Source organism: Arvicanthis niloticus, chromosome 15, assembly GCF_011762505.2.
Source record: "Arvicanthis niloticus isolate mArvNil1 chromosome 15, mArvNil1.pat.X, whole genome shotgun sequence".
In the NCBI taxonomy this organism is placed as follows: Eukaryota; Metazoa; Chordata; class Mammalia; order Rodentia; family Muridae; genus Arvicanthis; species Arvicanthis niloticus.
This window is the reverse complement of record NC_047672.1, coordinates 67,373,244-67,397,394: the sequence shown is the minus strand read 5'-3', so window position 1 is coordinate 67,397,394 and position 24,151 is coordinate 67,373,244. Positions and strand designations below refer to the sequence as shown.

Sequence of the window (24,151 nt, the reverse complement as noted above, 5' to 3'; positions counted from 1 at the left end):
AGCAGCAAAGTAAACATACTAATTTTTAAAGTTAACTGTGGTATGTTAATACATAAGTACAACCTGCTGAGTATGTACAATGCTACTCATATGTATGTTGTCAGAGCTGACCATTTGGTATTGAATAACCAATTCTCGGGCACTTCCCTGGGGAAGATGATTCTCCTGCTCTCGCATTGCTTAGTTTCCTGTAGTAACATCTAACAATAATTTAAAAGAGAGACAGTGAATTTAAAAGAGAGCCAAGAGAGATACATGGAAGAGTTTGGAGGGAGGACAGGGCAAGAAAAAGAAGTATGTATTATAATCTCAAAAAATACAAGCAGTAAGTTTTAATTTATTTTCAGTCTTGTAAATTAACACAGTTATAAACTGGAAGTTTTAAGTTGTCCTAGTATGCCTGCCCCTTCTCTAAGGCTGGAGAGTGAGGAACCTGAAGCTTGAAAGCTTTGGTAAAGAAATCAGCAAACCCCTATCCACTGAAAAGTTCTAAAATTGACACTGAAATACAAACTGCAAAAAGAGCAAAGAAAATATGTAAGGGCAAGAATGGCTTGATCTACTGCTTGTCAGATACCACCGTAAAGCTGTAGTAAGTCTTGGCTAATTGCTTCAACATTTGGAGCTAAAACAACACAGTTATAAGAACCAGGAATAGATGCATAGACTATATAGCACAGTGGAAAATAAAATGCCTTCTCAATGGATAACCTGACATTGGAGTAATAAGATCAGATGCATTCGTGTAATGAAATGAGATGGAACACAAGTGACTGACAGTGTTCAGAGCTTGAAACTTTAGCTGTAAAGTTTCCACTCCATAATGCAATGCACCCTTACTAAACTAGCACTCAAATTCTCTAGTTCCAAAGTTTTTTGTAAGAATTACCTAGCTACACGTGTCCCTTTGCAGGTACCTACTTACAGGCCAATGGTAAAAACAGGTTTAATGCCTACCTTTTGTGACTAATACAGATACTGAGATGTTTAGACTATTATTCTGCTATTTTGAAAAACAGTCTCATAAAATGTTCTATTTAAGTTTACAAAATGAGATTATGTGACACCAAAATGGGCAAACAATATATCTTGATGGTTAAAAGCATTTGGTACCAAGCTGACCACATGAATGACATTTTTAGGTTCCACACTGTGGAAGGAGAGAAAAAAAAATTCCTGGAAGTTCTCCTCTGTGCTAAGAATATTCAAAGATAAGTAAATAAATGTAAGAAAAACCTGAGTAAAAATTAATCCTTTAAGTGAAGGATAGCCCATGTCTGCTCATTTAGTAATAATATGTTGCTTTATATACATATGCATTTTCTTCACATTTATATTTTAAAATAAAATTTTATTAAAACATAAAAGATATTTGATGCCCATGATTTTATGTACTTAGAGAACGTTTTCTAACTTTTTTATGAGTATATCAACCATTTTTCTATATTTGTAATTGAGTATTTTATTTATTTACATTTCAAGTGTTATCCTCCTTCCCAGTTTCCCCTTCCATAACCCCCCTATCCCATACACTCCCTGCTTCTATGAGGGTGTTTCCCCACCCATACACCCACTCCTATCTAACTGCCCTAACATTCCCCTATGCTGTAGCATGAAGCCTCCACAATGCCTAGTGGCCTTGTCACCCACTGATGCCAGATACGGACATCCTCTGCTACATATTCAGCTGGAGCCATGGGTCCTCCCATGTGTACTTTTTGGTTCATAGTTTAGTCTCTAGGAGCTCTGGGAGTCTGGTTAGTTTGTATTATTGTTCTTCCTAGGGAATTGCAACCCCTTCAGCTCCTTCAGTCCTTCCCCTCACTCCTCCATTTGGGTCCCAGTGCTCAGTCTGATGGTTGACTGCTGGCATCCGCATCTGTATTGGTCAGGCTCTGGTAGAAACTCTCAGGGAACAGCCATACTAAACTCCTTTCTCCATTAGTATATCAGTCATTTATCAATTACAAATTTAATTGTTGATTATCATCTTCAGGAAAGAAATAGCACCTTTACCTCATAGATTAGAAATATCAGCTTCATTTTCTTCTTGTTAACCTTATTTGCATTCTTAATTAGAGGTAGGAATGGTATTACTAAAGCTTTCATCATTTTATGCAGTAATTAGTTGGCTATCGTTTTACCATTCTGTTGTCTGAATTAATGAAATGGAGCAATTGTATTTAGTTTTGTTTTGTTTTGTTTTGTTTTGTTTTGTTTTGTTTTGTTTTTGACAAGTCCAACTTTAGGATGGTTGGAGAAGCTGGTTTTCCTCAAGAGCATTGCTAATAGTGAGGATATTACAGCACAGATAGAGACTATGAACAAGCACAGAAACCTCCCAAACATGCCCAAATTCTAAGCAAGAAATCAGGGTAATCTGAGTTCTTAGATGAAAAATGATAAGGAAAGGAGAATAAGTTTATATTATGAGCTACACGTTAATGTTATCAGTGTCATTGCAAAAATACACAATGAAGAGGGGCATGCTGCTAGAATTAGACACTGAATAGGCTCTCATGTAACCATTAAAGATCAAGACAGGGAAATACAAAAAGTCTGGCTGTCTCCAAAGTCAGTAAACTTGATTCTTCATATATGAACATAACTGCAACCGATTTAAAGATGGCAATGCTATAATCTTGGCACCATTATCCTTGGATGCTTAGAAAGTAGGAGACTTAGAAAGTAGCCACCAAGTTGATGATCCCTTTAAAAAATGATTCAATAAGGCAGTCAACCCTGGGGATAGCTGGTGATCCCAAGAGATCCATAATAAAAATATATGAGACCTAGTATTCCGTAAGAGTTTTTTGGCCAAAATCCTGTCTGCTTCCATAAAATTACATTTCAGCAAAGTTATCCTTTGGATGATCTAATTCTCTCTGGGTGTAAATGAATCTTGCTGGGGTTCCCTATGCTAGATGTACTTACAGGGGTCATATAATATTTCATTTTGAGTTTATAAGAACTTGAAAAGTGAGATTAAAGTAATAGTGTTAGAATTTAAAAAAATAAAACGGCTTAACAAAACTTTTCCTTGACTTTTATTCTTTCAATATTTTCCTCTCAGAATGCAGTATTAACTTTCATTTAACTACAATCTTAAAATCATGTCTCTTAGTCAGTTCCCTAGAGAAATAGTAAACCCATAAAAACAGAGACAGTGCAATCATTTTTGGCACAAGAGCATAAGTTATTTGAAGTCACCAGGAAACATCAATAAAATACAATGATGTACAAGATAAATGTAAATGTGAAATACAGTATAGATATAGATTAAATAGTTTCTCTTCTCCTAATATACATGTCACTCTAACAATAAACTATTCTAAAGCTCCCTGGAGTCTCAAAAGTCCCTGGGTCATTCCAGGAAGATACAGTACATATTATGTAGAGATCCACAAACTGCATGCTGAAAATGAGCAGTGGAATTTATGTTTTTGTGAATATCAAGAGATAATATTTGAATTGGCAAATTAGAGAGGTAAGTCTTGTGGAATCCTATAATATTCAGACTTAAAAATTTACCTCCAATGAAGTATCCATTTACAGAAAAGCCAAGCTATTGATTTTGTAAGAAAGAAAAAAGAGAGGGGGAGGAAGAAACAAAGGAAGAAGGAAGGAAGGAAGGAAGGAAGGAAGGAAGAAAGGAGGAGGGAAGGAGGGAAGGAAGGAAGGAAGGAAGAAAGGAAGGAAGAAAGGAAGGAAGGAAGGAGGGAAGGAAGGAAGGAAGGAAGGAAGGAAGGAAGGAAGGAAGGAAGAAAGGAAGAAAGGAAGGAAGAAAGGAAGGAAGGAAGGAAGAAAGGAAGGAAGGAAGAAAGGAAGGAAGGAAGGAAGAAAAGAAGGAAGGAAGGAAGGAGGGAAGGAGGGAAGGAGGGAAGGAAGGAAGGAAGGAAGGAAGGAGGGAAGGAGGGAAGGAAGAAAGGAAGAAAGAAGGAAGGAAGGAAGGAAGGAAGGAAGGAAGAAAGGAAGGAAGGAAGGAAGCAAGGAAGTAAGGAAGGAAGGAAGGAAGGAAGGAAGGAAGGAAGGAAGGAAGAAAGGAAGGAAGGAAGGAAGGAGGGAGAGAAGGAAGGAAGGAAGGAAGGAAGGAAGAAAGGAAGGAAGAAACAAAGGAAGGAAGGAAGGAAGGAAGGAAGAAAGGAAGGAAGGAAGGAGGGAAGGAGGGAAGGAGGGAAGGAGGGAAGGAGGGAAGGAAGAAAAGGAGAAAGGAGGAAAGGAGTGAGTGAGGTAGGAAGAAAGGAAGGAAGAAAAGGAGGGAGGATGGATGGAGAAAGGGAGGGAGGGAGGGATGAAGAAGGTAGACAGACAGATATCTATTTTAAAAAGAAAGCAATACAAAAAGTGCTAGAACCTTTTACATAATGCTGGCTTGGTAGGTCAAGACCCAAGCTAATTGAGTTCAGCAAAAGCATTGGTTTTTGTATGTTAAATGTATTCTCGATTTTTAAAATTTAAATGTGAAATTACTTTTAAATCCTGGCTGTAGATTAATAAACTCTTAATGTGGCTTTATTTTGAAAATTATATTGTCACTATACATGCAGAAGGAAATGACATACTAGCATTAAAATAAATCTCATCATAAAAGAAGGCAATTTTGTTGTATTTATTAGAGTTTTCTTAAATAATCTTAATAACTCAGTGATGTATGTTTCCTGAGGCAACATATACCTTATATGCCTGTTCAATTTAAGATATAAACTCTTACTAGCAGACTATGGATAACTATTACACTAAAATAAGCACGTCTAGACACTGAAGAAAAAAAAAGTTTATAGGATGTCTTTGTAGTTTCACAGAAATATGGGGTAACAACAATAATTTAGTTTTACTGTGGTAATTTAGGAAGGAAAAACATGCAATAAAAAAATACATTTTAAAACATCTGAAGAAATTCACTTCATGCTTTTTCAGATACCAGTAGCCATGTCTGAATACTTTCAATACACCAACAAGCCAACAAGAACGGAAGTCTTCCCAGTGATAAGAAGTAATGTGAACAAAGACAAAGATGGAGGAAAGGCTAAAGCTGTGCTCCTAGGATCTGCTAGTATATGTGAACTAGAAATTAAAAATAATTCAAAGAACAAAAGAAATACATTTGAATTTTTATTTTTATATTTACAGACATAATTTATATACTATTCAATATTAATTGAAAGCTTATTCTGTTAAGTGACTTCTTAGCATTAATATATGCAATATTTATTAAAATAAAGTTAGGTTTATAAACTTAAGTTCCCAGTAAGAAGCACCAGCTGAGACTTCTGCAAGTCTCATTAGCTGGTTAGAACTTCAATGGCAGGAGTAAGGTTGGAGTACTGCTGGTCCAGAGGTAATGTATAACTAATCCTCGGTCATCTAAATAGCCACTCCTTGGCCATGTCAGTGTCAGACTTACCATCCTGTGACTAACAGATAAAAACATTTTGGCATCTAATAGCATAGTAATAGTTTCTACCAGGCAAAAGGCCTAGAATCATGAGAGAGTATTTGAGGCTTATAGAATAACTTCTTTGCTTTGCTGTTAAAATCTACTTCATGTTTCTGCATATATATATATATGAATATGTACATGTGTATAACTACATTTATGTATGTATATACATGCATTATAACCCATATATACACATGCATACACAGAGACATATATATATATATATATATATATATATATATATATATATATATATATACACACATATATACATGTGTGTGTATGTGTGGGTATATATATATATATATATATATATATATGATCAAGCTATATGTGCAATTTTTGAAGCTTGACTAAAATAGAAATACTGACCTCAGGCCATAGTTAATTTAATCTGCAGTATCTACATCATCAAAGCTCAGCAGAGCAGCATTCTTTAAATTCATAAGCTCATTATGCAAAGTTAAAACACCCAGAGAGGTGATAGAATTATGTCAAATACACTGCAAGTGTCTTTAAATTTTTCCTAATTATAATGACTACTACTATAAATTGTAAAACTAACATGAATCCAATGGTATTTGCCATGACACTCGAGATGGCTCCTTACTCTGAACCTCCTTCCAATAATTTGAATAGGATAAAGCATCAATCAGTTGTTCCAAATGCCTATCTAAATCCTCTTGTATATTCAACACATTAATAACATTCTTTTCTATATAATTAACAAAAGAGCTATCTTAACTTCTTGTGTCAAAACAATTGCAGAAGCAGTGGTGCTAGCAATTAATGTAATTAAAGCTGTTATACCAGCAATAATCAAGCCCACTACCCTCTTGCTTCTGCTTAAAGCCTGACCCATTTCTTTCATTTCTTGCAAACTATTTTTAGAATACCAAGGTTCTTTGACACTCAGGGCACTAAAACAAAAGCTGGTTGATAGACCTTCATAACTGAAATGCAATATATAGCTTGATCATGCTAGCCCTTTTTGTCCTGGGAATACTTTTATTTCTACCCATTGTGTTAAAGCTTTTCTTCAATAACATCAATATGTTGACAGCCAAGTATATGGCTTGAACCTGAAAATGGAGCCCCAGACAGAGTTATTAAATTAACGGGCTGGCAAGCCAAGGATGGGTAAGATTCTCCACAGAGCCTTACCAACCTAAGACATAAGTACATTGCTTTTGATAATGCATATTCCATGATGGGTAAGAAAAACATTCTTGTCAAAATGACCTAAGACAGGCTCAGTCTTGTTAATTAAATAAAAAAGGGGGAGAGGCTGAGAGTCTTTGGGGCTGTTTAGCAAGAATCTGACGTGGGCCAAGGGCAAGGAAATGGGCTGTTTGGCAGGAATATGCCATTGCCCAAGGACAAGGAAGTAGGCTTCGGGCAAAAATCTGACATTAGGCTAGAACAAAGAAGTAATTTCAGGTAGGAATCTAAATCTTAGGCTAGAACAAAGAAGTAATCTCAGTCAGGAACCTAAATATTAGGCTAAAACACAGAAATACTTTCAGACAGGAATCTGAATTTTAGGCTAGAACAAGGAAGTAGGTTTCAGACATGAAAATGACCTTGGACTAAGCCAGGAAGTAAGTTCAGATACTTGGATCATCCTGATAAGCCCTTAGAAACAGTGATTACAGGAGTGTTCAAGTAATTGGGTTTAATGCCTTACTTTTTCTTTGACTATTTGTGTTTATTGTATTGCTTTTTTCTTGACTATTTGCACCTATTATATTGCTAAACCCTCAACCTAGAACTGACCTTAATACATGCATATAATCAAAATGGTATAAAAGCATAAAGGAGAATGAGGGATGGGATAGAGGGTTCTAAGGAGGGAAAATGGGGAAAGGGGTGACATCTATATTGTAAATAAATAAAATATCCAGTTTTAAAAAACAAGAAAAAATGAATATATATGTATATGTATATATATATATATATATATATATATATATATATATATATTATATTCATACAATTGCCACATCTATTTGTAGCAACAGACAATTTTTACTGATTAAGAAAGGTCACATGTGTGAAGTTTTTATGAATTCAAACTGTGTACAATCAACAAACAAGCCACACATGGAAAATCTTGGTTTTCCACAGAGGCATATACAGGATATATGAATAACAAGAATGAGCATTAATGAGTAATCTGAAGTAAGTTTAGTTCCATCTGCTACCCTGGGAGATGTACATATTTCAAGAATGATTACTTGTTCTGAAGAGACTGAGGTATGAGACTCCTGCACTATTCTCTCGGAGTGCTTCCACAAGCACTCAGAATTCTGACAAACTCTGTTCCTGGACTTTGTTCTGATGCTTGTCCTCAACTCTTTAGTTGTCAAATGAAGACGTTGAATCACATTACTGTGAAAGGCAATGTCTTGTTAATATTAATCATAATTATGTCAGACAAAGACTAATGAACGTGATGAACATGAAACAAATGGAAGTAAAAATTCAAAAAGACGCTTAAAAACCACTAGGTCTTCCCAAACATCATCAAAGAGCAATATTTTTAATATTTATATCAAATATAAATTATACATCAATATATGCATAAAGCAAAATCAATTAAAAATCAAATTAAAGTGAAAAAACATCTAAGAACTGAATCATAATGCTATGGCAAATATATACTAAGATGTGTCAATAGTATGTAATGCAAAGCTATGAGCAGTGTGAGTGCACTTTACATATCCATATATATAAACAAGTATATGGTGGAAATAAGAAACAGTCAAGAACTGAACAACACAGGTGTCTCCCAGCCAGGAGTTCTGCTTAGGCCAGCTTCCCAGCAGCCTGTTCAGATAAGCCTGGCATTTGTCCTTGCCAGGTCCCTCCCCTGTCCTCCTTTTACTTTATTATTGCTTTGATTTTATTACTAGCTTTTTTTTTCTTTTATTTGATATTTTCTTTATTTATGTTTCAATTGTTATAATCTCTCCAAGTCTCCCCTCCAGAAACTCTCTATCCCATCTTCCCTCACCCACCCCATGCCTCTATGAGGGTGTTCCCCCACCTACCCACCCACTCCCTTTTTCCTTTCCTGGCATTCCCCTACACCGGAACATCAAATTCCCACAGGACCAAGGGCTGCTCCTCCTACTGATGTCCAACAAGGCTATCCTCTGCCACATATGGGGACTGAGCCATAGGTCCCTCCATGTGTACTCTTTGGTTGGTGGTCGAGTCCCCAAGAGCTACTGGGTTGGGGTCTGGCCAGTTGACACTGTTGCTCTCTCGATGGGACTACAAACCCCCTGCTCCTTCAGTTCCTTCTCCAACTCCTCCATGGGATCCCCCACACTCAGTCCAATGGTTGGCTTCAAGCATCCAAGCATCCACTTCTGTATTTGTCAGGCTCTGGCAGAGCCTCTCAGGAGACAACCACATTAGGCTCCAGCTTTCCTTTGTTTAAATTCACTTGTCTCCCTTTGATAAGCTACACACCTTCAGCATCCTGGTCCAGATTCATTCCACATCGCAGCCTTTCCTGACAGCTCCCCTCTCAGGCATGACAGATCTGTTTTCCTCCCCTAATCCTTAGCCTAAAGGTCTTTGTAGGATACCTGTCTATTTTCCCAACTTATGCAATACTTGTCATACAATAAATACTGAAATTGCCAAATGAAGAGCATAGATAATTCTGATATTAGAGTGCTCTGGGCAAGTGCATGCCACTCACAGCATGCAGTGTAGAATAAAAGCAGACAATACTCTATACTTTTTATATATTGAATATTAAAATCTCAAAGGACTCCAATATTGAATGGCAGAAAAGTTAGAACCAGCTCCTTCAGCAGGAATTAGAGCCATTAGCAAAAACATACCTGTAAGAGGGAAGACATGGCCCATGGAAACAGCCTGGTGACAGGCACTCAGGGACTAGGAAGGCAGATGTTAAGGAAAAAAATGAGGAACATTAAGGTCAGGGATAAAAAAGAGGAAATAGGAGAGAAAGGGAGAGGACAAAAAGGGAAAAAAAGAAAATAATAATAACATAAATGTTTGTCTACAATTTTAAAACTTCAAATAAGAACAATAAAAGTGGCCAAAAATCATATCCTGTGTATGGTTTTGACATACTGAAAATCTTTATATGGTCAACTTGATAAAGTATATTCACAACTTGGATTAGATTTTGCTTTTTTTAGCTAAGTGAGTGGAATGGCTTTTTCTATCATAAAAAAAAAAACTCTGTAATGGAGAAAACGTATGTCCTCTGAATGCTGTTCACCAAAAGGAGATGTTTCAGTCACATGTTTTATGTTTTTGACCAAAATTTTTGTTCCATTTATTATTTGATGAAAAAATAAGATCCAAGAATGTGTGAATACTTCATCTTGTTCATGGAAATAGAAATGGAAGCATCAATAAGTCGCTGAGGAGACTGAGGCTCGAGTGACAAATGATAAGCGTGTAGCAGAAGGATAAACTGAAAAGGCCCTAACAGTGGCTTTGACAGAATATATAACAAGATTCTCAGTCACCATCACTTCTGTCAAGTTGGTAACCTCCAGTAACAGTCGCTGTGGTAACTTTGTGGCTCCCTCTGCACATCCAAGAAAGCCCTTGCTTTATTGATTTATCTATACATGGAATGTTTTTTCAAAACTTCCAAGTAAAGCAGAATAAAGGGATGATTACCAAAGCATGCAAGACAGGCTTTGAGATATTGGTCAAAGAATACACAGCTTTAGTTAGATTGCAGGAATAAACTCAAAAGATCTGCTGTGCAACATGACTGTAACTATCAGGATACAACTGGTTTCAGATCATGATAAAATCATTGTAAAATTTAAAGGACTTTGACAGGATAGCTTAGCCTTATCTACTTTAGACATACTCAGAATTCTTTCATTTGTTCTGGTTATTGAATTTTTTCCTATTTATTTCTATGTCTCGAAATGCCTTAATTTTCTATGGGCTCCTAAGTGTAACATATTTTGTAGTCAATGTGCTCACAGAACAGAACCATACATATGTTTTCAACTCTCACATTTGTACCCATAATAAGGGTATTATATAAAATCTTTGTGCCCTGTATTTTAGCACATTTATTGTGAATTAATAAGAGAGAAAACCAAAGTGAGACTCTGTGCCTATTTTAAACATCCCTTGATCTATAACTTTTTTCTATTAATATGAAAGCATCATGAAACTCATTCCACATTGAAAAGTGTAACTTAGAGGTAGCCTAAATCTATGTCCTCTGTTCATGTTCACTGATATGTATCTCCAGAATCAACTATCTCTTTGACTGTTAGCAGTTGTGTTCCCAAGCTTTCAGTCTCAATTATCACTCTCATTTTGTACAAGACTTAGCACATTTCAGGATTTAAATCTATACACAAATTCTTTTAAAAGGTTGGGCTCTTAAATAGTACTAATGTCACGTTCCGTATCTTAAAGAACAGTATACTCTGGGAAACCGATGTAACAAACTACGAAAGATGTTACTAAAGCTTTCAAATATGTCTGCTAAGTTAAAATCAATAGCAACAGAAATTAACTGTATCTTTGAATGTTCCTCATGAGTAAGAGACAAAGGCATAAACTACAGCTGTGGGAGTCTGGACTAGGCAGTGGATAAGGCAAGAGGCAGCAGTCTTCAAAGAAATACCACCAAGCTGAGACTGACTGAAAGCACCCACTCAGAAAACAGTCCCCATGACATTTTTTTTTTCTTCCATCCATGGAAAATGTGAGTGTCTGAGTGTGTGTTTGTAATTTTAATTTGATCATTTTAATTAACAAAGAATGGTATAACTTTAATATATAGACAGGCAGTTTTTTTTAAAAAAAAAAAAAAAAAAAACCTATGATTTTCTTGAAGGGTGACAGAAATTACCAGTGAGTAACACACAGTAGAGTACAAACAGATTGAGATGATACTGGCATAGTTAGTCTTGGTTGTAAATTTGACATTTTTCTAGAATAAGCTAAAAGGCAAAATACTCCTGTGAGGGGCTTTCACGATCATACTCTGTAATGTGGCAAGACTATCTTTAAAAGATTTGGGAGAAAGGAACTCCCCTATCCCCATCTTCTGGTCTGCTGCCTTCCCCCTGGCTGGTATGTTTGTCTAGGCTTTTGTTGTACATGACTATCCAAGCTTCTTTAGGCTTCTACCATAGGATGAAACCCAGTAGCTCTCCAGAAATTCATGATGTCGTTAGTCCCAAATTAAGACTGCTGGAGCACATAGCCTATGAACTGAATAGCTATCAAATTCTTGGCCTCCTCAGTGTAAGACAGCCTTTGTTGGATTATGCAGACTGTACCTTATGAATCAATCCAATAAATCCTTCTTGTGTTCCTTGTATTGGTTCTGTTTCTCTAGAGAACCCTAAATCATCAATGCATCAATGAGTCAAATATTCCAGCAATGGATTGTTTCCCAACAGAAACAAGAAACAAGTTGAAGAATTATTCTGCACCACACTGCCTTAACAATACCAAAAAAAAAAGGGGGGGGGGAGGTTAGAAAATAATGCCTGCTTTTAGCATAACAATGAAAAACAACATAAAAATGAAGAAAATAAAAAGTGTTCTACTCTCCAAACTCAAAGTATCTCACTGTAGAGAAAGGTCCCCAGGTAGAGAAGAATTAAGCCTAAGTCTTTGATTTCAAGGTCAGGATGCTGTCAGCCATGTTGAAACCAGTGGAAGTCCACAATGTTAGTAGACCACTAGAACTGTGTTAGGTAGGAGGCCAAGGGTTCTGCCACCTCTACTGCAACTGCTGCCAGCAGAGCTAGAGCAAGACCCTGTAAAGTGGGGAGTGAATGTTAAAGTTCAGGTTTTGGCAAGACCACCATAGTGAGACCCAGTACCCAGGTCAGATCTCACAATGAAGACTCCTAGGCTGCCCAAAAGCAGGCTGAGGCCTGTGCACAGGTGGGGAAGCTAAAAGTCTCATCGTGTATCATTTCCAACCCCGGAGCAGGCTTGAGACACACCAGCCATCCTCTTCAGAATTGTTAAGTCCCAGGACTTAAGTGACCTATGAATGGGGGTAGCCAGTGGAACATCTTTATTACCCATCCCTCATCCTTGGGCAGCACAGCCATTTGCAAGCCAGTGCTTGAAGATGGGACTTTAGAATGTCCCATCACCAAGCAGGGAGACCTGAGACCCAGTGGAGTCTGACTCATATTTCTAATCCTTGACAATATTTCAGGTTTCTATCAGCCAGGCTGTCTGTGAAACACCTTAAGAAAGTGCCCATGCCCTCTGACCACTGATCTATTCCAGGTAGTATCTTTTGTCACAAGAAGTCAGTCACATAACCAGCACCTTGAACACCACTCTATGCTAATGAAGCTTCTTAATGACCTTGTCCCTCCCTGGAGCTCTATAATCTTTGTTTCACCACAAATAACGTGTATGCATTCAAAACCACCTCCCCCAATAAAGAAATTCAAACAAAGATTGTCTTAGAGACCTGTTTCATTAAAGATCCTCAGAGAAGAGGTTCTTCTCCCCCAGCCCTCCACTTGCTCTTCAACTGGGCTGGGATCCCACTTATTCTAGACTCCGATTTACCCCCTTCTGGTTTGATGCCTCAGGGAAAAAGACTGCAGACTCCACCCATTCTGGATTTTTTTTTTTAACCTGCTATCTCCATGAATGTGTACCTGTGGCACCAGACACCAAGAGAGGGGACACCCAGAGAAGCAGAACCTGGACCCACATATGAGTTCTTGTAGTAGAGTTGGACCATGAGTCCATCTTAGCAATAGGCAGACTTTAACAGTATGTATTGGGCTGTGTCACAACGCTGTTTTTGGTTGTAACAGGGTGCGCATTCATCCACATGAGCATTCACCCACAGAGCACAGTGGAGTGCTGTAGTAATTGCGGATGTGGTCGGACCTACTCTACCCCTGGAAGAAACTTGTGAATACAGACTACTCATTTTAGTACTTCCCTAATCATCCAGAAAAATATATCATGATTGTCATCGGGACAAACATGGATTTTGGTTGTCTTCTAGTACTGAAACCAAGATAACACACCAATAACGGACCCGAGAAAAGTCTGCTTAGAGAAAATAAAAAAGCATTCTCAGCATTTCTGGAAATTTGGAGAAAAATAGAAAAATCACAAACAAGCAAAACAAGTCAAAAACAAACAAACAAAACCAAAACAACAAAATAAAGTAGAGAAATAGTTAAGAAAACTTCAGTATATATTTAACTTTGACTGCCCACACAATGTCACATATCACCAAACATACATAGTTTCTAGAAACCTTACCTAATTCCCAAAATAAGATGCCAGAAATTGTCCAGATAGGAAGCAGATGGGAAAATTCTTAAAGTAACAATTTAAAATAACCATCAATTAAACTCGACCATATCAAGAAAAATAATAATATCAATAATAATAACAAAACCAATGACAACAAAATTGTTGCACTTTTACAGAGGAATTTAACAAAGAGATTGAAACAAATGGTGAAAAACAAAATAATGTTCAGTTACAAAATGTAACCAGCAGAGCTTAAGCCATTATTTAGCCTCAGTATATTAGAAGATGAAGCAAAAGGAAGAAAAGACAAATGAGCTTGAAGACAGAATCCTTGAAAAAGCATGGTGAGAGAATAAAAAAGCCAAAAGAGTGGAGAACAGTTGCATGAAGTTCAGAACTCTATTAGAAGAACACATGCTTTTATCATTAGGAATAAATAATCACACAGCAGTGTCAAAGAGGGGGAAATTATATGAAAGAAAACAATAAAAGTGTGTTTATTAGTCACAGTTACTGAGAGGACCAGAGCTAATACAAAAACTATATTAACTAATAGAACAAATATATTATTACAATGAGGATTTGTTACATTGGCCCCACAATCCACAATGATGGATGACTCAGCAGTCAAAATCCAGTGATGAAGGTGTGAACGATTGATTTTTAATCCACACAGGGAAGATAAGGAAGCCATGTCCATATGTTAGGAAAGGAGCCAGAGCAAGGCAGACATACTCACCTGTGGTGAAAGAAAGCAAGCTAATAGCAAGTTTTTCCCTAGGACCATCTTATGTCTGGCCTTTAGCCGGATGCTGCTGTCTATTCTAGGGGAGAGTCTTTCTACTTCAGTTAATCCATCCAGGAAATACCCTTACAGAACCACCTACAGGCCTGTTTCTCAGTTGATTCCAGATGCAATTGTGTTGACAAGTAAGGTTAACCATCATAAACAATGAATTCACAAATCAAGAAGAGAAGAGGAATATTCAGGTAAAGGAAATTAACAATCACTTGTCAGATATAACTTTAACAAGCTTACCCAAAGATAATTTCCAAGCAAGTTGTCATAGGTGGAAGCAGAGTTGATTCTTCAGTCTTCCAGGGACTAGACAGAGCAGGCAAGGCTACACAGTTCCACAGGAACCTTCCTAGCAAGGAAAGAGGAGCATGAAGTTCTCACAGTATTGGAGACCCTGTCTAGAAAGAGTACTGCTCCAGAAAAGTTACACTTGACAGATACCAAAGAGAAGAAAATCTTAGAGAATGAGAATGTACAAGGCAGACCTGTCCTGTAAGGAACACTAAAAAAAAAAAAAAAAAAAAAAAAAAAAAAAAAAAAAAAAAAAAAAAAAAAAGTCTTCAACCTGAGAAAGGCAGGTATTAGTAAGAACAAAATATGAGAAGGTAAAAGCTCACTGGGAAAATAGGTTAATGAATAAATTCATGTGTTTAGTAAGCACTCCAATAAACAAAATACTTGAAAATAATAGCAACTACATTAATATTAATCTATTAAAAGGCAATATATTGGGATAATAGGGACCTTAATACTTTTCAAAATGTAAGGGAAAATGGAATCACATGTGGTATTTTCTTATTGGTAGAATGCTTTCCCCAGTTCTGTTGACTTGGTCTGCTCCTAGTCTTATCTTCACAACCATACTGAGTTACCATCATTTCAAATTAGTCATGTCATCAAAAACAGTGTAGTCAACCTCACAGTACTCACAAAATAAAAATTCACAGTAAATGTGCTAAAAACACTAAGCAAGGAATCAGAAAACACAACAAGAAGTGAATAGAAATAATTCTACAAATAAAGTCAAGACAAAGATGTGGTAAGACTGTACTTATTAATTATTTGGCCCATAAACAACAAAGGTCTAATATTTAAAATCATAGCATGATTCCCTAGACAAAAAAATTAGCCCCTCCTATAGATTGATTACAAGAAACTGAACACAGAAAGTGTACAAATAGATCAAAAGTTTTATCATAAGGTCTGATATTCCTTGTAAATAGAATAAAAAAATATAGGAGTAGCTGTTCTTAAGCCATATAAAATAGAGTTTACTCAGAAATGATGAAAAACAAACCATGTCATTATTTAGAGGAGTCAATTTAGCAAGAGATGTACCAATTCTAGATATAGGCGCAGCCATTTTTAAGGCTGTAGAATACAGAAAGTGGGTGAAAACAGACACACAAGAAGAAATTGCTACAGTTCAACATTAGCTGAGAATCTTCACACCCAACTTTCAACAAAGGACAGATCATATGAACAAAAAAACCAATTAGCACAGTGATCAATAGGATTAACTTATAACCTACCTAAAATGAGAAGACTCTACAGAGCACAGCATCCAACAGCTGACAAATGACAAATATAAATTTTTCTCATCCAGGTATGAAACCTTCTCAAAGACACATAAATGAAATCATCATATAGAATCTCACTTCTCTCTCTCTCTCTCTCTCTCTCTCTATATATATATATATATATATATATATATATATATATATGTGTGTGTGTGTGTGTGTGTGTGTGTGTGTATACATATACACATATATATATATCCTGACTTTTATACAGTAATGTATATTCATTATATATATATATATATATATATATATATATGTAAGTATACATATATATAGAGAGATTTGTATAATCTGACTATACATACATATACATGAACACATATACAAGAAAACTGGCAATCAAGGGGGGGAAAGCACCAGAAGCTACAACAATATATGGAAATTAAAAAATTCTCAGTGGATAAAGAAGGTAATCAAGAAGGAGTTTTTATTAAAAATAATTCTTGAAACACATTACACTGAAGAAAAGAAAACCTGATACTAAAAATATTTATTTTTTTAATATTTATATTTCAAAATATAAATATTTATATTTCAAAAAAGTAGAAAGCTTTCCAATAAGTTCTTATCACCACATCTTGGGGCATTAGGAACAGAAAAAAAAAGAGAAAGAACCATGTAAAGGAAACAGACAGAAACCCTCAAGTCCCAGCAGGGGAACATAGAACAGGCGGTGATGGACACTGTCTGTTCTTAGGATGCTGCTGGTGGTGGTATTATGCAGTGTTGCTGGCAGTGCTGTGTATGCTTTTGTGAAATGTCAAAAAGAACACACACCAGCAACCTGTTTCATTTATACATGGTTACTGGTTCCATCAAAACAGATGCAAGAAATAGTGAGGCCCAGGCCCAAGCTACCCTGCACAAGTGTGGAGGCCCTGAGCCAGTCATCAGCCATCAGTGTTTTTAAAAGACCTCAGGGTAAAGGCGGCAAGCAGAAAGGGTTGAGAGTCAGTTGGTCAAGTGGATTCTACCTCAGCACACCATTTAAGCAATTCTCTTCAGTGTTTGCATAGTTTTAATATTGCTTCTTATACCTATTTTTTTTCACTAGAAAGCCCAAATTTTTACTTTTCTAAATTCCATTATGATTTTCTGAACTCATTAGTAAGATTTCTAATTTTTAAATCCCATTGCCTTTCAGGTTTCCTTAAAATAGAGTTTCTGTAAAATATCCAAAGTCAAACTGTAATATTCATCTTGACTAAACTGTTTTAGAATTGATATTGGCTAACCATAACCCACAGATGACCTCTTATTGTATGGAAAAACTTAAATTGTGGACTATTATGATGATGAAAGTGGTGGTGGTAATAAGGGAGAGAAAGAGGAGGAGGAGGAAGAGGAGGAGGAGGAGGAGGAGGAGGAGGAGGAGGAGGAGGAGGAGGAGGAGGAGATGCGGAGGCAAATATACAGAGGGTCGGAGACAACCTTGAAGAGTCTGTTCTTTTCTTCCAGCTTCACATAGTCTTTGGGGACTGAACTCGGGTTTCTAGGCTTGCTCAGCAAACACCTCTATTCACTGAGCCATTTCCTGACCCTAATCATGAATTTTAACAAACAGTTTTAAAAGGATATTAATGAAAACAAAGAAGACGCTTTTCTGCCACCTCCATGCCACTAATACTGAGAAAGACCCAGAAACTCTAGGACCATGTAATCTGCTGTGCACATTGGTAAGCATCGCAAGGAGTCTGGGAGGAATGCTGGAGGCATGAATCGCCACAGGATCAAATATTATCCCGTTGCCTTTGGGAGAGTTGGGGTGAGGCATTACCACTTAAAGAGGAACCAGAGCTTCTGCCCAACTGTCAACCTGGATAAACTATGGACACTGGTCACTGAGAAGTCAGGTCAGTGCTGCAAAAATCAAGGCTGGACCTTTTCCATCACTGATGCTGTGAGATCGATCAGGCTACTACAATGTTCTGCAGAGGAGAGAGCTCCCTAAGCAGCCTGTCATGAAGGCCAAATTCCATAGCAGACAAGCTGTAGGGAACACTAAGGGTGCCTGTGTCGTAGTGGCTCAGGAGTGTTAGTTAAATGCTAGCAGTTTCACTGAAGAAGTAGAAATAAAAGAACAAAGGAGATAACATAGATTTGTAGAAGAAAAGATGGCAGATAGAGAGGAAGAAGAAGACGAATGGAGAGAAAGAGAAGAAAAAAGAGAAAGAAATTGATGGACATCTTAAATCTTGAACCATCTTCTTTGTATTTTTACCAAAGAAGGAAGAGGAGGAGGGTAAGAAAAGAAGAAAAGAAGAAGAAGAGGAAGAAGAGGAGGAGGAGGAAGAAGAGGAAGAAAAGAAATGTTTGTCCATGCCCGGTTTGTGTGCCTGCAGATCCTCCAAAGTAAAGATGACTGTTAAGTGGGTTTGCTGTGAATGTTAGTTTAACAAGGCTCCCATCCCAACAGTTAATACTTTTTTTTTTTTTTTTTTTTTTGGTACTGTAGCTTTTCTGTATTAGGAGCAGTGGGAATGTTTTCTGTAACTCTCTAGTTTGTGTTTGCAAATTTAATCTCCCTCCAGAAATATCCAGCAGCTTCCTTCACTTCTGCCACATGAAATTCCAGAGCTATTTTGTACTTATTTTCCTACTGCAGGTCTGGAGTCAGCCATTTCTTCAAGATTCTGGATTCTGTTAATGAAAATTCTTGTTTAGAAATCCAAATCTGGGTGAAGATGGTGCTAAGAGATACGGAATTGTGTTGGCTTGGAATTTACAGTGTGAGTACTATCCCTGCACTTAGCCAGTACATGCAGTCAAAGAATACATAGTACCAACATGAAACCACACTGTTAAATCTTGTTGATACTTCAGAGGATACTTAAGAGTAAGATGTTTCTCTTGACTCATTTAATATATTACTTTTCTCTACTGAATCTCGCTACCTAGCCACATGAACTTAATGCCTCATTTATTTCATTCTGTAATAAAATAGTAAAACAAACGATGTTTAGAAACATATTTTAATTATTTAATATTGTATAAGTACACTTTATTCAATGTTATATTCAAAGACTCCTCATGTGATGCATTTTATTTTTTATTTGTTAGCTTCGAACTTCTGGCCAACAGTACTGCAATTCCTGTCTGGAAAAAAAAAAAAAAAAAAGGTGATCTAATACATATACTTCTTCTTTTTCTAGAATGTATATCACAGTTCTATGAGGGAACTAGATTGCATTCAGTACAATTCTTGGCGACTATTGTAAACAGTGAAATCACTAGCAAATGCACAAAAATGTGGGAAATGTGGCATTAAGCAGACCACAAGAAACCACTGTTTACAGTAGAGAGATGAAACAGGAAAGCCAGCGTCTCCTTGTGGGATCTTTGGTGGGAAACAGCACCTCAAGGAAACCCAATCGTTGCCACTCTATTAATGTGTCCTGGTCTCTGCAAAAGCTCATGGGTTTTCATTTGCAAGTTACAAATACATTTTATAAATAGACCTATTCTCAAATGTAGAATATACAAATAATGAATATTGGGTGTCTGTGAACGATTTATGGTTACATATACAGAGGAACAGATGATTCTGGAATGGGGAGAGGGCTGTGGAAAGTCAATTTCTCAGGATACGACTTATGTAGAGGAATGTGGACATAAAACAAGGGATTAGAGAGTTTTCATCCAAATGATAAGAGTGTGTTTCTGTTATGTAATGATCACTTTGTATCTTGTGGGAGAAAATGGTGAGAGTGGAGTTGGAGACAAATCAATGAGACAGGAATAATCCCTGTTAGAATTGATGAGCCCTCTACTCAGGAAGCAGAAAGGGGTGTGATGTGAACTGCCCAGTCGCCCCTGTGAAGAAAACAGGGACAGGAAATAAAGTTGACTTTCTCCATTACAGAACTGCCCTGTACTGAGAAGAGACAGAACTAGTTTCATTAAGGAAAATAGCACTAGAGAATTTAACCAGGTTGTTACAGCTACTTATAATATATTTAGTTGTACATTTGTAAGTAAATAAATGAAGAAATAATAAAATTTAGGTAATAAAAAATGGGCTAAGGACTGAATTAAAACATCACAAAGTAAAACAAAACAGAGCCAAAAGCTTGAAAGGGACAGAAGTATACATGAAGAAAGGAGTTTTAAAATCAACAAATACCAAGAAAAGACGATGATAAAAAGAAATTTCAATATGGAAGAACTTAGTAATTGTGTGAATTTTGGCAAAGCATTGAAATGGTCTAAGTCATGAAGGAAGACTAAGGATCCGGGGCTCCTCAGAGTTTCACTGCCCTGAAGACCTGATTGCCATACAGAGAAAGAGCATCAGATGATAAGGAAGTCTACACAAGCTTTGTGTTTGTCAGTTTTCAGATTTCAATTCTGCCAGTTGAAGGCTGAGGTAACCATTGCTACTTATTCACTGTCTCCATGGTTTATCTTATCATCCACAAGATGATTTTAAGAATAGTACTTAAAAATTATATGTGAGGGTTGTGAAGGAGAAATGAGCTGATACATGAAAATGATTAGAGCATTACCTGGAACTGATAAGCACTATACATATCAAAAGATAAACTCTAATGCATTTTATGACAATCATTCTGCTATAAGAAGCACAAATATAAAAAAGAGTACCTACATAATATTAAATACACTTCCTAGAGAAGAAAGTCATATCATCTCTACATGTGTTTTGGAGGCTGGATACAGCACATATCTATCAATATAAACAAATCTAGAGCACAGATAAGACATGATGCTGGTGCCGGTGTAGTGATCTCATTGCTGGCCTTCCAACATGGTGTGGCCACTTTTGAAGATAACTTATTCATTTCTTAGATATTTCTATACATGCTCTTACCATTAATAATCATACCACTTGCTATTTACCCCCAAAGGGTAAAAAAACAAAACAACAATAAACAACAAAAAAACTTTGCTTATTCAATCAATTCACAGATTAGCAACTCCATCCATAGCTGTCAAAACTTAGATGCAATCAATGCATAAGTGAAGGTATTAAAAGGGGTTTTATCCCAGCAATAGAAGGTCATTGAATTGCTTTTTAAAAAAATGAGCTGTTAAGTCAAAACCATGGAAGAAGTTTAGATGAGCATTACTAAGTGTCTTAGGGCTTTCATTATTGTGATAAAACATCATGACCAAAAGCAACTTGGAGAAGCAAGGATCATTTTACCCTTTGTTTCCATTTCACAGACCATCACTTAAAGAAGTCAAGCAGAAACATGGAGGCAATATTTGATGCAAAAGCCTTAAAGGAGTGCTGTTTACTGGCTTGCTCATTTCTTCTGCAGAATTCTGTCTTACAGGGCCCAAGAACACTATCAAAGGGTTCGCTATCCACAATGAGATGGACCCTACAACAACAATCATTAATCAAAAAAAAATCCAAACTTGCCTACAGCACAATCTTGAGGGGGCATTTTCTTAGCTGAGACTTCCTTGGCTAAAATGACTGTAGCTTGTATCAAGTTCACACATAACTATCCATCACACTAAGTTGAATAACCCAACTTGGAAGAGTTTCTACTCCATGATTCTGTGACCATTTAGGAAATTGAAAGCTATAAAGGCTGGATAGTTTATTGGGTGCCCAAGTTTGGGTTGGTGGAAGATAGAGGTACAGGCTGAGAAATGAGCATTTTTTAAAGCAGTTCACATACTTTGTATAATAATATACTAACTAGGTCATTTTATATTTGCCCAAGGCCACAGGGTATAAACACCCTAACATCAACTGTGGACCTTGGATGATTCAGAGTTGTCAATATTAGTTCAATGATTGTGAAAAAAAAAAAAAGTGTTTCTCTGGTGGGAAGAGCTGATAATGGGATGTTGTCTTTGTGTTGGGAAAAAATTGGAAAATACACAGCACACCTCATTGTTGTCACATAAATTTAACTAGGAACCTAAAACACTCTTTGCTCCCTGTACCCTCTCCCAAAATAAATAGACTCATGGCTTGGCAACGTGTTGAGAACAAGTAGTTGTTGAATATTCAGCAATAAACAGGACATTTACAGTACTTAGCTTAAGGTTAAAGGAGCAACAGGAAAGAGAGGGTTAAGAGATGTAAGAGCCAGATAGAGAGAAAAGCTGGAAACAGCTATCTTCTGGTACATATTCAATTCCTGGGTTATAGAACAAAATGAAATGGGAGGGCCGCCGAGGACTTGTTGAGAAGAAAGATTCCCACTTGGGTGGGAAGGATATAAGAGGGTCTGAGAATGAGAGAAGGCAAAATGTTATATCTCAATGCTCAAAATTATCAAAAACTAAATTTAATTAGCAAAAGAAACTAGAGAAAATCAGTGCTTAATGAAGTAAAAATTAAAAGGCACAGTAGCTTTTTATTATTAAATAAAAAGAGACAGGAAAATATTATATTGTTTTATTGAAATTCCACAAAATCTATGTTTTCAAATTTTGAAATCAGATTCTCTCCAGATAACATTCATAGTACTTCTTACACATACTCAATCTTAACCTTATCTTAAGTTACTTTCATATCACACATTATGAGATGTCTCAGCTTAGTTTTACTTAACCTTAATATGCTTTAAATTTTCTGAAATAAAACATAGTGAGATGATAAACTACACCATTTATTTTATTTGCTTTCTATTTAATCAAAATGTTATGTTCCAATTATTTATCCTTCAACATCATGAAGTGTTGAATCTCTTTAAGCATTGTGGGTTTTGGATGCTATAGTACCGTGAAACTGCAATGTTTTAAGTGTGAAAGCGTGAGGCTTTTGAGTTTGATTTGGTATGGATATTTTTTTGTTGGCAAACCTTCTGCTTCAAAGACATGCATGCCTATTTGTGGTTTCTTATGGCTCTGAGCCTCTTTGGGGGGAGGCAAGATTGGCTTAATATGGCGAAAAGTATCTGTGTGTGATGCTGGCAGGTAGAAATGGAAACAGACAAGAAAAGAATGACTAAACAAAGGATACTCCAAGGATGTCCCAAGAGAAAAAGAAGTCATCCCTTTAACTGTGCTAAACAAAATACCCATATTAGGTACAGTTCATACTTGACAAATCCGTACTTGATATTTATTTTAGCTAGATTTGCCTTGGTATTAATCCAAACTATTCAGTTTTCTATTTCTGGAACTTACTGTTCAACTTGTCTTTACATTAAAAAATTCTCCTAAGCAACCCACAATTGTGAGTCAAGGACCTTAGGCTCAGCTTTCCACAATGTGCAACTATCAGCTCGTGCTTGCCTATCTCTGTAAGTAGGTTTTTACTAATAGGGTTTCCAGGAAACCCTTTATTTTTCAAAACAATAATTCAATAAAATTAGTGGGAAGCTAATGCATACTATACATTTTCTAAGTTTCAGTGGCTGAGAAATGGGATAAATGTGTCCCAGGACCCCACTGTAGGATATCCAACCTAGAGTAGAGACAAACCTAAAACAACTTTTTGAAATTCTCATAGTTACATTCTTAATGAGAACAAATCATCTATCAGTCTAATGTCAAAAGCAAGACAGTAATACCAAATTCTGAAAGTTAAAAACAGAAACAGCAGCTGTGTAGGTACTAAGGAGTAATAATTTCAAGGTACTCATACTGCCATAACGAGGCCAGTTAGCCTAGAGTTAAAACATGGGCAAGGGGTTAGAAGATTGTGGATATGTTAGGGCAACTGTGAAAATAAAATCAGGGTCTGTATATTGAAAAGGTAATACTCATTAGATGTTTGTTGAGTGCTTTCAGGCACTATAGTAAATCTATTATTAAAATATCTAATTTTCCAAGTAACAGTATAGTGTCCCATTTTTATTCCCAGTGTATAGAAGAAAGTACTTGGCATGGAGACTTTAAACAGTTTCCCAGCATTACATACTTAGCAATCAGGAGACTAGGAATTGAAGTGGATCCAAAGGATATTTTCTTAGCCAAAGAGTTTTACAGCCTCACTGACTAGACTGCTGAGCTATGCTAAGGATTTACTATTATTTTAAGTTTTCTTTATTCTCAAGGCATTTTCAAAATTGGCATGAGAGGTTACTAAAACTGATGGAGAGAGGCAAGCAGCAT

The 24,151-nt window shown here is 36.5% G+C and overlaps 1 protein-coding gene across 1 annotated transcript in view; it reads right to left on the bottom strand.

Annotated features, from left to right (window-relative positions):
* LOC117720479 (cadherin-related family member 4-like) overlaps window positions 1–24,151 on the bottom strand; it is a 118,581-nt gene that overhangs the window by 88,552 nt on the left and 5,878 nt on the right. The gene's annotated exons all lie outside the window — the stretch shown is intronic.